Source organism: Bufo bufo, chromosome 3, assembly GCF_905171765.1.
Source record: "Bufo bufo chromosome 3, aBufBuf1.1, whole genome shotgun sequence".
In the NCBI taxonomy this organism is placed as follows: Eukaryota; Metazoa; Chordata; class Amphibia; order Anura; family Bufonidae; genus Bufo; species Bufo bufo.
The window spans coordinates 400,661,056-400,677,612 of NC_053391.1; the positions used below are offsets into that span (position 1 = coordinate 400,661,056).

At 39.7% G+C, this 16,557-nt stretch overlaps 1 protein-coding gene across 2 annotated transcripts in view; it reads right to left on the minus strand.

Annotated features, from left to right (window-relative positions):
• Positions 1 to 16,557, minus strand: part of AUTS2 (activator of transcription and developmental regulator AUTS2) — a 105,938-nt gene that overhangs the window by 53,056 nt on the left and 36,325 nt on the right. The window lies entirely within an intron of this gene.

Below are 16,557 nucleotides of genomic sequence, written 5' to 3' on the forward strand. Positions count from 1 at the left end.
ACAACACTGAATTATTTGGTTTCTACCAGTGATGAGCGAAGCACGCTTCGGATGCTATATCCAAAGTTGCTATGTTTAAAACTTCGGAATAATACTGTATGAAGATCCATCAAATGTATGGTCTCTGATGAGCCAAAGTTAGTTATTCTCAAAGTTGTGCGTGACTTTGTTGGATAACTTTGGTTCTTGATTTTTAAAGTGGAAAACCACTTTAAAGCTTGAAACCAAACTCAGCTTCTGTTCCGAGGTACCAGCCGGTACTGAAGTCAAGTTCAGTTTCAAGTTTTAAAGTGGTTTTCCACTTTAAAAATCAATTATCAAAGTTATTCAACAAAGTCACAGGCGACTTCGCAAATAATTAACTTTGGCACGTGGAGCCCATACATTTTAATACTGTACGGAGATGGATTTCCATACAGGATTAATCCGAACTTTTGAATGAAGCAACTTTGGATGTAGGATTCGAAGCTTGCTTCTCTCATCACTAGTTTCTACAGTTGTCATAGTAAAATGATAAAAAGCAATACAGTATGAAAAGACATTTAATGACATTTAACAAACTTATTACGCCACTATTGTAGCATTAAAAAAGTAGCAAATTATGGCCCATACAATATTTTGGGGACATGGCCTCCCACAGCCTGACAAATTTACTATAATAATATTATTTACACCAGAAACTATAGGCATATGGACTGTCTGGAAATGCACAAAATATATTAAAAGACCTATGCATCATAATGAATTTTGAGTATTCTGCATCAATCTACTTTATACTTAGGTTGTCAATTATAATGTCATCTTAGCTTCTCTGCCCAATGTGCATTATGTATAAGAAAAAGTGTAGAAAAAGATACATTTAAAAAAGAATTCACATATCAGTGTTTTGGTCAGTGATTTACCACCATTGTAGGGAAAATTGATTTGTTACCAAAAAACACGAAGATATTTGTCTTTGTAGAAAATCAAATTTTTCCTGAAATTCGGATCGTAGTCAATTCGTTTGACTTCGATTCTTTAAACACTAATATCAACCATACAAGTAATGGCAGTCAACACTGAAGCCAGATTTCTCAAACATATTTGGCTTCTAGGCATTTCCATAGGGCTGTGTATTTCACATAATATGCATCTAATAATAATAAAATTAAAAAAACATTAGATAGATGACGCTGATAACACTGGGCTTTTTTTTTGTTTATTTGATTGCATAGTATATCAACTAAGCAAAAATATCTTCAGTGCAGTAGGAAATCCATTCATTGAGCCTTCTGGGAGATTATAATCTAGAAACAAGCAGTCCCTGGTGCTAAAATTGTGTGTGATTTCACCACTTAAGTCTAGTCAATTTTCCCAAGGGTTCATAAGTTGCTGCCTGTGAGAGTGAACCCATTTACCTAAACATAACATAAAAGTCTGATTATTTTATTTAAAGCAGCTGTAGAGCCTCTTTACATGATAGTCATCCTGCCCCCACCCTCAAAAAACAAAAACAAAAAAAACAGCCTATAGCATATTTTAAAGAAGAAACATTGTCAGGCTCATAGTAACAGCCTCAGTGTTTTGCTGTAGACAGATATTATAGCTATTATATGCAAACTTTCCTCAGATTAAGGAAAAGGAGGATACATGCATACAATATAATTTTTGGTGCAGGACACGATTTATATCAGTTAAAAAGATAAGATATAGTAGATATATCTACCAAACAGATAATGGCAGATATTAAAAGGTATGGAGCAGGTATATGAAATGTTTTTTTAACCAGTAATAACTATGGATCCCCAAAACTCTCCAATAGAGAGCAATATCAGGGGGAACTTTTTGTGCATTTAGCCACTGTTTAAATATTAAAGGCACATTCTCATGTGAAGTGCAGGAGGTTTATAGAGAAGAGTATCATTCTTGGCACATGGACTATCATGATCAACCCTTTTGACCCAACAAATATTTTAAGCCCTGATGAACAAATACAAATCAACATTTATTTAAAGTGTTAAAGATCTTTTAGAGATCTGTGTCGATTTCAGACCTTGGTAAAAAATGGGTCAGTGAAAAATTGATAACATAGAAATGGCTTCTGTGTACTATCCATTTTTCTCCACTGAATGACCCGCAGTGAGTTTATCAGATTTGGCACGAGGATTTGTTAAAAAAAACTGCTGTGTGAGTAGAGGTTTGACTTGTATAGGTCAATATTCTATGTTTTAAAAAAGGATATCGCACTGAAAAAAAACTATGGTCGTGTGAATAACCACTAATAGTGAGGTAATCAAGGCAGCTTCCCGAAACATACAATTTAAGTGGGATTTCATGGCTGTAGTGCTGCCTTTCTTCAGAGCACTGATGTTCCATCATTAGGAGATAACACAATAGGGGATCTCACTCGGAACAACTAAAACTAACTCTATCAACATCACCCAAGGGAAAATTGTCACTTTCTGCTGCTGTCATGTAAATATAGCTTTTTCAGGACATATCATTAAGTCACACACCATAAAGGGATTAGCAAATAAAAAAAGCAGAACAAACCAAATATATTCAGCAGTAACAGACAGAAAATAGCAGTGTTACATGGGCACAAAACAAAACCTCTCCATCAAATAACTGGAAATATTAAGAGGCAGTCAAAAACCTAATATGAGCAGAAACCGTTGGGCTCCCAAAGCTCCTTTCTTGCAGTCCCAAAAGATATGTTCTAAATCTGCTTACACAGGTAAAGAATAATGAAATACATATCCTAGCTTTAATTAAGACTCCAGGGCTTTCCGAATGAATGTAGTCTATGCATAAGTGGAGTCTCATGGGATTTAATTTGTCAGTTTTTCAAATCTCCATAAAAAGAAAATATGGTAATGATAAGCCTGCTTGACAAAAAAAAAACTTGTGCTTTCCCCTCCCCAACTACAAATCTTCTGTCGTTATGAAACAACAATGTACGCCTTCACATCTATGTATCAAAGAGCAGCTATGTGCTAGATTGACAGAACATGCAATTACATTTTATGTAAGTGTTCACGTGTAAAGAGTACATATAAAGGCAGGGCTTGCCTATGATATTCTATGCAGTAATTGAGTTATTCTACCTTCATGTTTCCCATGCTGAAATTGCTATTGTTGCCTATTCTTGTATGGAAAGGACAATAGAAGAGACTGTTTGGCATGCTAAGACATAAAAAACTGAAACAAAGACACAACGAGAAAATACTAACAAAAATAGCTGGCATTACATTATTATAACAAGTCTCTTTGAATGTGTTGTTACCACTAGTGTTGATTGAGCACCAAAGTGTTTGTGTGCTCGGGCTGAACACATCGGTATGCTCGTGTGCTCTACCGAGCACAATGGAAGTCAATGGGAGAAATTCAGGCACCCCCTTCTCGGAAGAGATGGATCTAGGTGCGCAGGTCCACCCAAGCCATCCAACAGATGTGAAGCAACTTTGAAGCTTACTGGCTCTCAGTCAGATGAGAGCTGGTTTGGAATGTCTCATAGTGCACAGGGCTGCCATTGTAAGGTATGCTGACTAAGCCTGTCATCTGTCTCACGGATAGATTGATGGCTTGCATATATCTGACTTTTGGCATATAGCCTTTGTGTGGTTGGCTATTGTATGTTGTAGATAATAGGAGTCCAAGACGCATCCAGCCATCCTCTTAATGCTGTTTCCAAACCATTTTGATGGGGTTTCCATCAATTTCTAACCTTTTCCTGTGAACCAGACACACTCTCTTCTTCAGAGCAGGGGGTGCCTGGTTTGATGCTCGGGTTTCCCTTTGACTTTCATTGTATCAAATTGTACTTGAGCACCCGCAGTATTCGGCCGAGCGCTCGGATGTGCCGTGTATAGCGATGTTCGAGCTAAACAGCAATTTAGCCGAGCATGCTTGCTCAACATAGTTCAACCAGTTCATTTACTTTGGTCCTTGGCTACAGCTCGCTTTACTTGAGAAGCATTCCCATTTAATTACTATTGGAACCAGCTGACAAGATTGCAGACAGACACAATCCACTATAATGCAATGGGAGAGCTCTCTTTTAATATATACTGGCTGATTTGCAAAGACTACATTTTGCCAAAAGCAAAAGCTCATGATCGTAGGCTTTGTTTAGAGATTGGGCCACCAAGGAGAACACGAAGATCTGAGCTCTAAAGTTTGACTATATTGACTATATTTGACTATATTCGTTATATTGAACTGATATTCAAGGCAAGATAGGGAATAAAGTACATTAAATTATCAGGGCAAAAGTGAAAACCTAGATCAGGCTTATTTCCGAATATCCATTAACATCATCAGGATAAATATATCATGGTGGGCTGCTTATGACGTAAATATGTGATTAAGGCCACTTTCACACGGGTGGGAATTCTGTGCGGGTGCAATGCGTGATGTGAACGCATTGCGCCCACAAAGAATCTGGACCCATTCATTTAAATGGGTCTGTGTACATGAGTGGTAGTGTTCATGCATCACTTTTGCGTTGCATGAAAATCGCAGCATGTTCTACATTCGGCAATTTTCGCGCAACGCTGGCCCCATAGAAGTGAAAGGCAAGTGCGGATGCGATGCGATGTTCACGGATGGTTGTTGTTTGTAAACATTCCGTTTTTTATCATGCGCGTGAAAAACTTTGTAAATCGCATTGCACCCGCACAATAAAAACTGAACAACTGAACACGATCGCAAACAAAACTGAATGGCTTTGTTTGCAAAATCGCACAGTTTTCACTGAACACATCCACAACGCATCCGGACATAATCCGGGCACGCTCGTCTGCAAGGGGCCTAACAAGCACCAAGACTAATGAGACTCTGACTCAACTGCTTCAAAGTAGGATATTTCCTGATCCTCATGATTCAGGGCTAGAGGGAAGTAGGGCATGAGAACCCTCTAAGCTCTCCTTAAAGAGGACCTGTCACTTCTCTTGTCATGTCTGTTTTAGTAACTACTTGCATGCCCCATACAATAACAATTTTGGAGCCTATTTTACATTACTGTATGCTGTTTTGCTTCTCAGTTAATGCTACTAGAAGATTATGAACAAAATTGACAATTTGATGTTACTAGGGTGGGGATTAGGGGTGGGGGGGTCCTTGGACAGTTGCATATTGGTATTGCTGATGGAACCATACCAGTCCAGAATATGTAGGGAGAACCTCCCCACTGGTAACACCTAGTTGAGAAAGAAAGAAAGAAAGAAAGAAAGAAAGAAAGAAAGAAAGAAAGAAAGAAAGAAAGAAAGAAAGAAAGAAAGGGTCCAAAATCATTACTGAATTGGGATAAAATGATTTAGTAAAACAGACGTCAGTAGTGGTCACAGGTCCTCTAATGACAGCAAAGACTCATGGAGGTAAGCTACTGCATAAAATTATATTTTATGCTTTTTATTAGCATGTGGGCAATTTCACCCAGTAGTTCGCCTGTAAAACAAAGGTCTGTCCCTGTATCACCATTATTACAATGAACTGTTTATCAGTCGTTTCTCAGCATTTCTATAGATCCCTACTCATGAATTCATGAACGGTTATTACTATTTGAGCAAATATTATTCAATGTGAAAAAGGGAGAAATCGCTTATTTTTCTGTTCATTCTTCTAAGAATCATGAATACATTAAATAATCAATAGCAGAGTTTATGTGTTTGTGTGAATTCCTCTAGATAGAGGCAGTAGATCCCGTTCAGTTTTGCATAGATACATTTTGTATTATTCCTTAAACTATCCATTTAACAACTATAATTTGCTGTCAGCTGTGCAATTCCTAAGCACTTTGTTTTGAGCAGTAACTGTACTGTAAGTGTTTATTAAAGCAGACTTCTTGTATTAAATTGGCTGGCAGCGTTCCCAATATACAGGCTCAAGGCACAGAAATTAATGCGATGACATTTAATGTTAATAAAGGGTCTGAACAATATGCGCCTCTTCAAACTCCTTGTTCATTTGGAATTTAATTCACAGAGAAAATGTGCTCCTCCGGATCAGCTGTGTTGGTAAACATGCATTAAAATTGACAGTCATATAGCCTCTAATCATTTAATAAACTTTTAACCACTGATAATATGTGACAGGATGGATATTTCAAAGAGAACCTTCCTATAAAGCTTCAGCTGGCTTCAAGCTGAAAGTAGTAGGCAATGCAAAGATGGGTGTTCATAGATTGCTATGGAGTTGAGCCAAACGTCATTGAAAATCTAATGTCTATAAGGTCAAGAACCCTAGATTGCCTTTCTATCCTGCATACCACCTACATCAGCTACATGCACTGAAGAAGTAACAGAAACAATACCTGCATTTCAAATACCATATCATATGGCAGGAACCTAAATATAAACTAATCATAGAGCAATTGTTTTTAACTGAACAGTGGTGCCAAAAAATAGGAAAAGTCCTGTTTTTGGCCATTTTCTTGGCCAGACAGACCCACAGATCTTGCTCTCTCCAGTAAAGGGGATACTCACTCCTCACTGTATGTACCAGGAAAGGACCGGTGCTCCCAGAATAAGGATTCCATCATGCTGGGAGTGCAGGTCCTTTCTTGCTACATCCAGTGAGTGAGTGTCCTTATGCATTCAAGTAGATGATTTTTTTTCCATACAAGCAGAATGGGGGCAAAAGGGGAGCATTAATAAAACCAGGGGGCACTAATGGGGGCAGTACTAATACTGAGGGCCAATAAGGGAAGCATTATTAATAATAGGGGTCACTAAAGGAGGAATTAATAACATTAGTGGGGAACTAATGGGGGCAGTATTCATACTGGAGGCGCTATGGGGGACATTAGGTAAACAGATGACACTGAAAGGGTTGCAGTTTAAAAAAAAAAAAAGGCTATTTAATTCATCCATGTATAATTTCTGTTTTCAGTGGATGCAAAATGGCTGTTAAAAACATACAGACGGACAGAAAGTGGATGCAGTAATGGTAAAAAAAATGGCCATGATAAAATAGGTAGTGTGTCAATTTTTTGGGCTATTTGTACAAATTATTACCAACAGCACACTTTAAAGGGGTTGTCCGGGTTCAGAGCTGAACCCGGACATACCCTTACTTTCACCCAGGCAGCACCCCTGAAGTTGGCATCGGAGCATCTCATGCGCTGATGCGCTCCCTTGCCCTGCACTAGATCGTGCAGGGCATGGGCTCTTTTGTTTACAATAACACACTGCTGGGCAGAGGCTTCCGCTTGGCAGTGCGTTCGCTGACAACACCGATTCTGATGAGCGTGCTTTAGCACTGCCCTAGCCGTTTTACTGCCTAGGCGAGCGCTAAAGCCCACCCATCAGTGCCAGTGACATCACCGGGCTTCCTGGCAGCCCCATGGAGAGCCCAGTTCAACACAGGAACTCCTCAAAATGCCATTTCCCTGCGCGATTTAGTGCAGGGCAAAGGAGAGCATCGGAGCATGAACTGCTCCAATGCTCAAGTCAGCGGGGCTGCCGGGGTTAAAATTGAGGTATGTCCGGGTTCAGCTCTGAATCCGGACAACCCCTTTAATCTTCATATTCAAAGATAATTCATGTGGAGTAGAATTCAATGGTCTTGATTAACTTTAAGTTACAGCACTTACACACATCTATCAGACAGAATTTACTTTACAATGATGGATGAGGTCAAAGGGAATTACATCTATTTAGATATTATTATACAGATTGACTGCTTAGTCTGGGTAAGAAAGGAATACAAAGTAAATGTCAGTGAAAATTAGCCCTGTCAATAAAATGTTTATTTCCACTTACAAAGTCAGCCTGCACAATTGCTAAAGAAAATTATTCATGTCTAGACCTATTCTATTTGATGGGGCTCTAACATCTGCCATCAGTCTATCTTACTTTCTTCCTTTGGAAAGAACAATATTCTTTGTGTTTAATTTCAAAATTTAATTAAAAGAAATGCAAAGCTGGAATTTAGATTTCTAAAAAAATAAATAAAATTAACCAAACCCTGTTTGTTCAAGTTACGTTAATTTCAACTTTCTGTAAAGGAGGAAAGCAGGGTTTTTATTACAGAATTGACATGGTGTGTAAACACTAATTACATTCATCTTGAAATTTCTAGATTTGGTTTTATTTTTCTAATAAGAATTGGATTTATTAGAAAGGTTCATGGATTGGTTGAAGTTATGGTAAAGAAATTTGTATAAAAACAGATGTTTGGCTGTTTGAAATCCTCTTAGTCAAATCAGATAACCACTGAAAAGAGTATTTTTCACTATGGAGGTCTTAGAATGACAATATATTTAATTTGACTGGGTAATATACACTCACCTAAAGAATTATTAGGAACACCTGTTCTATTTCTCATTAATTCAATTATCTAGTCAACCAATCACATGGCAGTTGCTTCAATGCATTTAGGGGGGTGCTCCTGGTCAAGACAATCTCCTGAACTCCAAACTAAATGTCAGAATGGGAAAGAAAGGTGATTTAAGCAATTTTGAGCGTGGCATGGTTGTTGGTGCCAGACGGGCCGGTCTGAGTATTTCACAATCTGCTCAGTTACTGGGATTTTCATGCACAACCATTTCTAGGGTTTACAAAGAATGGTGTGAAAAGGGAAAAACATCCAGTATGCGGCAGTCCTGTGGGCAAAAATGCCTTGTGGATGCTAGAGGTCAGAGGAGGAGAATGGGCCGACTGATTCAAGCTGATAGAAGAGCAACGTTGACTGAAATAACCACTCGTTACAACCGAGGTATGCAGCAAAGCATTAGTGAAGCCACAACACGCACAACCTTGAGGCGGATGGGCTACAACAGCAGAAGACCCCACCGGGTACCACTCATCCCCACTACAAATAAGAAAAAGAGGCTACAATTTGCACCAGCTCACCAAAATTGGACTGTTGAAGACTGGAAAAATGTTGCCTGGTCTGATGAGTCTCGATTTCTGTTGAGACATTCAAATGGTAGAGTCCGAATTTGGCGTAAACAGAATGAGAACATGTATCCATCCTCTGATGGCTACTTCCAGCAGGATAATTCACCATGTCACAAAGCTCGAATCATTTCAAATTGGTTTCTTGAACATGACAATGAGTTCACTAAATGGCCCCCACAGTCACCAGATCTTAACCCAATAGAGCATCTTTGGGATGTGGTGGAACGGGAGCTTCGTGCCCTGGATGTGCATCCCTCAAATCTCCATCAACTGCAAGATGCTATCCTATCAATATGGGCCAACATTTCTAAAGAATGCTATCTATGCAGCAAAGCATTAGTGAAGCCACAACACGCACAACCTTGAGGCGGATGGGCTACAACAGCAGAAGACCCCACCGGGTACCACTCATCTCCACTACAAATAGGAAAAAGAGGCTACAATTTGCACCAGCTCACCAAAATTGGACTGTTGAAGACTGGAAAAATGTTGCCTGGTCTGATGAGTCTCGATTTCTGTTGAGACATTCAAATGGTAGAGTCCGAATTTGGCGTAAACAGAATGAGAACATGTATCCATCCTCTGATGGCTACTTCCAGCAGGATAATGCACCATGTCACAAAGCTCGAATCATTTCAAATTGGTTTCTTGAACATGACAATGAGTTCACTAAATGGCCCCCACAGTCACCAGATCTTAACCCAATAGAGCATCTTTGGGATGTGGTGGAACGGGAGCTTCGTGCCCTGGATGTGCATCCCTCAAATCTCCATCAACTGCAAGATCAATATGGGCCAACATTTCTAAAGAATGCTATCAGCACCTTGTTGAATCAATGCCACGTAGAATTAAGGCAGTTCTGAAGGCAAAAGGGGGTCCAACACCGTATTAGTATGGTGTTCCTAATAATTCTTTAGGTGAGTGTATAACGCTTCATTCCCCTGTAGCGAGATGTTTTAGCTGCTGTACCCGTTATGTTCTGCTTAATATCTTGTTACTTTGTGAAATTTTGATCTCATTGGTTATCCATTTTGTAGCTCTACTGTACCTCAGCTATCCAATTTTAGAGAACTGTAGTATAACTATGCCCAATGTTCTCAAAGGGATGGTTTCTACAACTATGCCACATATTCATTTATGTTATAATTTATAATATTCTAGGTTTTTCCACTTCAGCTCTAAAATAAATATTTGAGGTAGGTAAATATACATTTCACTTTTTACCTCTGATTTGCATTTCCTCTTCCTTTCCAAATTAGATCGTTACCAATTTTCCTGTATTTGCATCCTCATTTAAACAAACAAGCAAACCTGTCAAACTAAGTGTCACATTTAGATCTGTATCTTAGCAAAAGGCCAGGCTAAGTTTGTATAACCAAATACCTAAGTAGGTCAGTCAATACTCATGTAACCTTATTTGAACTGATCAACGTGTTTTTCATTAGATAAACATTAGGCTCCTTCCTGTTCCCTATAGGTAAACCACAAAATTGGCATAGTATTGACATAAACCTGGCAATAAATTGTGAGAGCCAATAGAAACAGAAAAGTAAAATGTTTCTTTGATGGAATGAAGAATCATGTAATCTCTGTTTTGCATGGGTTTAAAAAAAATTCTGTTTTCTATAAAATTGAGCCATGCATATATAGTGAGTTTTACTTAAAAAAAAAAAAAGAACAACATAGATCTTTTGCCCTAGCACAATTGTTAGATGTCAATACAACATTCTGTATCAAAGGCCATCTCTATAATATAGTCCATAACATGATGGTCCTAGTCTTATTGTCATTGACCAGAAACTTAAAGGGGCAGTCTAGGAAATAAAAATAATTTAGAAAGTCTTCAGAGTAGTGTAAAAAATAATACTCCCCACACTGATATCTCACCACTTCTACTCTGCTGCTGAAGAGCAGCCGGTTGTTGGGAAGGAAGCATTCCTCCCTAACAGACAGCTGCTCATTCAGGTGGGGGGAAACATTGCATTTAAATGCAGCTATCACCTCCACAGTATGAGGACAAGCGGTCACTATTGTGATCGCTTGTCCTCATATAGCTGCATTGTTTCTGGGCAGCAGATCGCTGTTTAGACTGCACAATTTAATTTCTAGAAACAATAATTTATGTGCCTGCATGAATGATTGTGATCGGCTGCACCTTTAGATGGGCAGATTATAAGGAACGAACATTCGCTTGAACGTTCATTCCTGATAATCTGCCATATTATCCACCTTAATGCTCCAATCTCTACTTTTTGGTGCCTCACAATATGCAGGAAATACCAGTCACAAGGTCACCACTGCAGCCAGTGATTGGCCTAGTGGGCTTTCTCTTTCTTTCAAGAGACAGACAGGAAGTAGACATTGACAGGGAAATGGGAAGCATTGGCATTGGAACAGGAGGGGATCAATGGACACTTAATTTTTTATTTTGTTATGCCATTCTGAAGCTTTTCAAAATTATATTCATTTCCTGGACATCCCCTTCAAATACAGTTTGTTCTGTTGTTCATTATTTTTATAACAGAGACATGGCTGACACATCCTATTACAAAATGAGATGGTTGTCCTATTTTAAAATAACTACCAATATATTATTGAGAGTAGCTTTGGGTATACACTACAAACTCAGCAATTAGAGTTAAATCCATTGCTACAAAGTGTAAGTTACAAGAGTGAACACAATCCAGAGATTTTTGAATGATTTTCTTGGATGATACTGTGATGTTGCCCAGAAATGATCAGAGCATCAGCAATGCCAGAGATCAGGTACAGTAGCAATACTTTTTTGGGTTGGAGAATGATAAAATATCAACTTTGAATTTTTGACCACTCAATTCAAAACAACTGCAAAGGAGATCTTAAAAGGAGGGCTTAAATAACAAAGAACTATTTGAATTATCCATATGGAATTAAACTACCATACAGTATATCCGAAATGCTTTTTCTATAGAACAGAAAAACAAAATAAATTCAGATCTGGTATATTCTAGACATGTGATCAATGCAATATTGTAAGTGAATGGGAGGAGTGAACTTCCATTTGAAGCACATTAAAGTTGTATAAGTGAAATCTTACATTGCAATCTCGTTTCGGTATATGGAACTTAGTTTTTTTAAGACAAAAGAGAATTGTTAATTTAATGATACAGAAAAAGAAAAGCATAAGTGGCTAAATATATGTATTTTTTTTAAGATAAGCAATGAGTTGAATTGCAATAGCTTTGTGGCAAAGCTGTAGATAGTTAGATTTTATTGTGTTATATTGAGCGTGCAAAATCAAAACACATTATGCTAGTCACTTCTGTATACCGATTTAACTTGTGGCAGAAAAGATTCAAAATACATTTTATCTGAGAATAAATAGAATTAGACTTCTGTTTTTAATCTTAAGTTTTTACTTTTGCAGGATATTTTGTATACTGTACCGAAGCGCACAGTATAAAGCCTCATTCCTATGTCAGTGTTTTGGTCAGTGATTTCCATCAGTGATTGTGAGTCAAAGACAGGAGTGGAGTCTACACAGAGATAAAGTATAGGAGAAAGATCTGCACCTGTTCTGTGTTTAGAGCCGCACCTGGTTTTGGCTCAAAATCACTGATGGAAATCACTGACCAAAACACTGACATGTGAATGAGGCATAAAGCTATAATGATAAATAACTGTCTAGGCTAATGAAAAACAGAAGGAGTTCATAATGAGACTTCGAGAACATTTAAATCTATCCTATTTCATTAGAAGTATACAGATATGCATTTTTTAACTATTAAAGGCCTAGTGAGCATAAAGGAGTCAGTCACTTTCTAGCTACTGTTAATCAATATGTTTTTAAGATGATTATATGGCACTTACTAACATAGCCTTTGTTGAAATTCTGCACCATTTTCTATATTTACTAAGGTATGCCCCCTTGTTTGCTGTCTTTTGTGCTGTCCACTCAGAGATCTTTTGTATAAAATGGCTGCTGATGGAGGATCATGTGACTACCTAAATCAGTTCCATGTGATGTCTCCTTTGTTCAGAAACACTGCTTCTACCGTCTGCACTTGTACTGTTGGGAGTTTAGTGCAGATGCAGTGTATTAGAATGCTTCTGACAGTGACATAACCAGTGCCACATCTCCAGTGTAACGCGTGCGCTGAAAAAATGTATCTGTGACATACACTGTCCTTTTTCCATAGACGGTGTCCGCTGCGGACAGTGACATTAGCTACGCCACATCTCCAGTGTAAAGTGTGCGCATCCAAAAAATATCTGTTACATCCAGTGTACTTTTTCCGTAGACGGTGTCCGCTGCAGACAGTGACATTAGCTGTGCCACATCTCCTGTGTAAAGTGTGCGCTTTAGAAAAATATCTGACACACAGTGTCATTTTTCCATAGACGGTGTCCTCTGCGGACACTGACATTAGCTGCGTCACATCTCCAGTGTAAAGTGTGCGCATTCAAATAATATCTGTGACATCCAGTGTACTTTTTCCATAGATGGTGTACACTGCAGACAGTGACATTAGCTGTGCCAAATCGCCAGTGTAATGTGTGTGCATCCAAAGAATATCTGACATCCAGGGTACTTTTTCCGTAGACGGTGTACGCTGAGGACAGTGACATTAGCTGTGCTATATCTCCTGTGTAAAGTGTGCGCATCCAAAAAATATCTGTGACATACAGTGTACTTTGTCAATAGACGGTGTCCGCTTCTGACAGTGACATTACCAGGGTCACATCTGCAGTGTAACGTGCGCGCTTCAAAACTTTATCTGTGACATACAGTGTACTATTTTGCGTAGACGCTGCGGACAGTGACATTACCAGTGGTATTTCTCCTGCATAACGTTTCCTCATACCAAATACCTGTGACACTTTCTGTAATTTTTCATCAGCCGCTGGTGACAGCATTGACATTACCTGCGGGATATCTCCTGTGTGACGTTTCCATATCCAAAATACCTTTTTAAATTTGTTTGCGCATACACTTCCAAATCCTACGCTACTGTACGTGTGACAGACTTTCAATCATATATGACATTTAATATGAAGAAGGCGAGCAGTAAGGGACGTGCAGTGGCTGTGATGCTGATGGTGCACGCAAAGGTCGTGGGCATGGGCGTGGTGAAACTGTGCCTGCTGCCAGAGCACAAGAAAAACAATCATCCACGATACCTAGCTTCAGATTCCAGTTTGCAGGGCGGCGCAGGACACAACTCTTGAAGTCAGACCAGTGCAACCAGGTAGTCGGTTGGATTTTAGCATATAATGCTTCCAGTCGGTTAAGCACCACCCTGTCTTCCACCAAGTCGTCTCAGTAGCCAAAAGTCTGCTCAACCCAATCCTCACCCTGATCCTCCTTTCTCCCACCATGGAGGCAAACAAGTGATCCCACACTCGGATATTCCGAGGAGCTCTTTTCAGTGCCATTCCTTTATTTGGCCCTCTCGCCAAGCACGCTTGAAGAGGGACAGATCTTGTGCCCTGATTCCCAAACTCTTGAGCATCAACAATCACAAGAAGATGACGGTGGGGAACAGCAATTACTGTTTAATGAGGTGGATGATGATGAGACACAGTTGCCAATAACTTAATGGCAATTACTGTCTCAAGAGGTTGATGAAGAGGATGAGACACAGTTGTCAATCACCGAGGTAGTGGTTAGGTCAACAAGTCAGGAGGATGAGCAGAGTAAGTAAGTGGAAGAGAAGGTGGTGGACGATAAAGTCACTGACCCAACCTGGGAAGGTGGAGAACTGAGTGAAGAAAGCAGTACAGAGGGGGAGGAATCTGATGCACTGCAACAGGCTGGAAGAGGTAGTGGGGTGGTAAAAGGGAGAAGGTGGGACACCACAAAACAGGCCCACAACTTTTCCACAGAGCACCCCCTTGCGGAAATCTCCCTTGCTAAGGGGTAGATGTTCTGCAGTATGGCGCTTTTTTGAGGAAAGTGCGGACGACTAAAGAATAGTAGTGTGCCATACGAAAATGAGCCAGGGCGTGAACACTAGCAACCTCAACCACCACCAGCATGATCCGCCACATGGCAGCCAAGCTCCGTAAAAAGTGGGACAAACGCCTAGGTCCACAATCTGTGTCTACAGGTAACACCACTGCCTCCTCTTCCCCTATGTTCCGTGCTGGCCAATCTACTGTCAAAGGCGTAGGCCCGGATGCCTCCCGCCCTGCACCTGGACCTTCACAAGCACCATCAGCGACCACATCCACTTCCGTGTCCCAGCACAGCGTTCAAATGTCCTTACCCCATGCCTTTGAGCGCAAGCGAAAATACCCAGCCACCCACCCACAGGCCATAGCATTAAATGTGCAGGTTTCCAAATTAATGGCCCTGGAAATGTTGCCATTTAGGCTTGTGGACACTGAGGCCTTCCGCAGCCCGATGTCGGCGGCCATCCCGCGTTAAGCAGTCACCAGCCGCCACTATTTTTCAAGGAGTGCCGTGCCGGCCTTACGCCAACGTGTGTCCTGTAACATCACACGTGCCCTGACCAACGCAGTTACTGGGAAGGTCCACTTAACCACGGACACATAGACAAGTGCATTCGGCCAGGGACGCTACATTTCCCTGACGGCATACTGGGTGAATGTTGTGGATGCTGAGAGTGAGTCGTACGCCAAGGATTGCGAGCCTTACTTCGATCAAGGTTTCCGCCAGCACCTACATTAGTGGCTCCAACCCCCACTTCGCCTCCTCCTCCACTTCCACCTTCAGTCATCAGTCGGTAGCTGGAAGTAGTGTAGCACTGCAGTGGGGAAGCGGCAATAGGCCCCGCTGAAGCTGATATGCTTAGGGGACAAACACTATGTGGAATTAGCTCAACACTAATTACAGCTAAAGACAGTACTTTAGTAAGTGATTCAACTCACTGCATTTAAACTATTTGCATAACAATTTTCAGATCAGAACACTACTTAAGAAACAAAAGTTAAGTTTATGTGCAAAACATTTCACTTCCAATAAGACCAAGTGCTTTACTTGCAAATGCAAGTACATTATGTACAGAAGTTCTATTTAAAATCTAATATAGCTTTTCTTGGATAACATATGTCAGAATTATAATAACAATGTTGGTCTGAAAATACTAAAGGTGAAAATTATACACAAAAAGAAGTAAGACTTGATTTGTGTCTGATGTACAATTATCCTCAGTAGACATGAGCGAATTTGATCTGGAAATTTGATTTGGGTCCGATTTGGAAGAATCAGCCATTTGATTTGAGTCCCAATAAATTCGACCGAATTAAAAAAAAAGCTCTGATTGCTTTTAAAAGTCTCTCTCTCTTTTTCTGTCTCCTTGAGTCTCCCGAATCAAATCACAAAAATTTGAGTTTTTAGCAGAATCAGAACTATTTGAAAAATTCAGGTTGAATTTTGAAATTTTAGAACAGATTTGATTATCTCTAGTCCTTAAAATTGCATTCTGGAAAGTTTGGCAGCAAAATCACTTTGCAGTCTATATTTTTTTAAGTGATGCACTATTTGCATATTTTATTTAGGTCAGGCCCAAGCATTAACCTTAGCAAAACCATGGCAAAGTGTAACTCCTATTGTACAGATCTCAAGCTATTCTTTTCATGAGACACTATGTAATTCTAGGCATTAGTGATGAGTGGCATAGGCAATATTCGAGTTTGCGATAGTTCGCAGATTTTTGACTGAAAATATTAG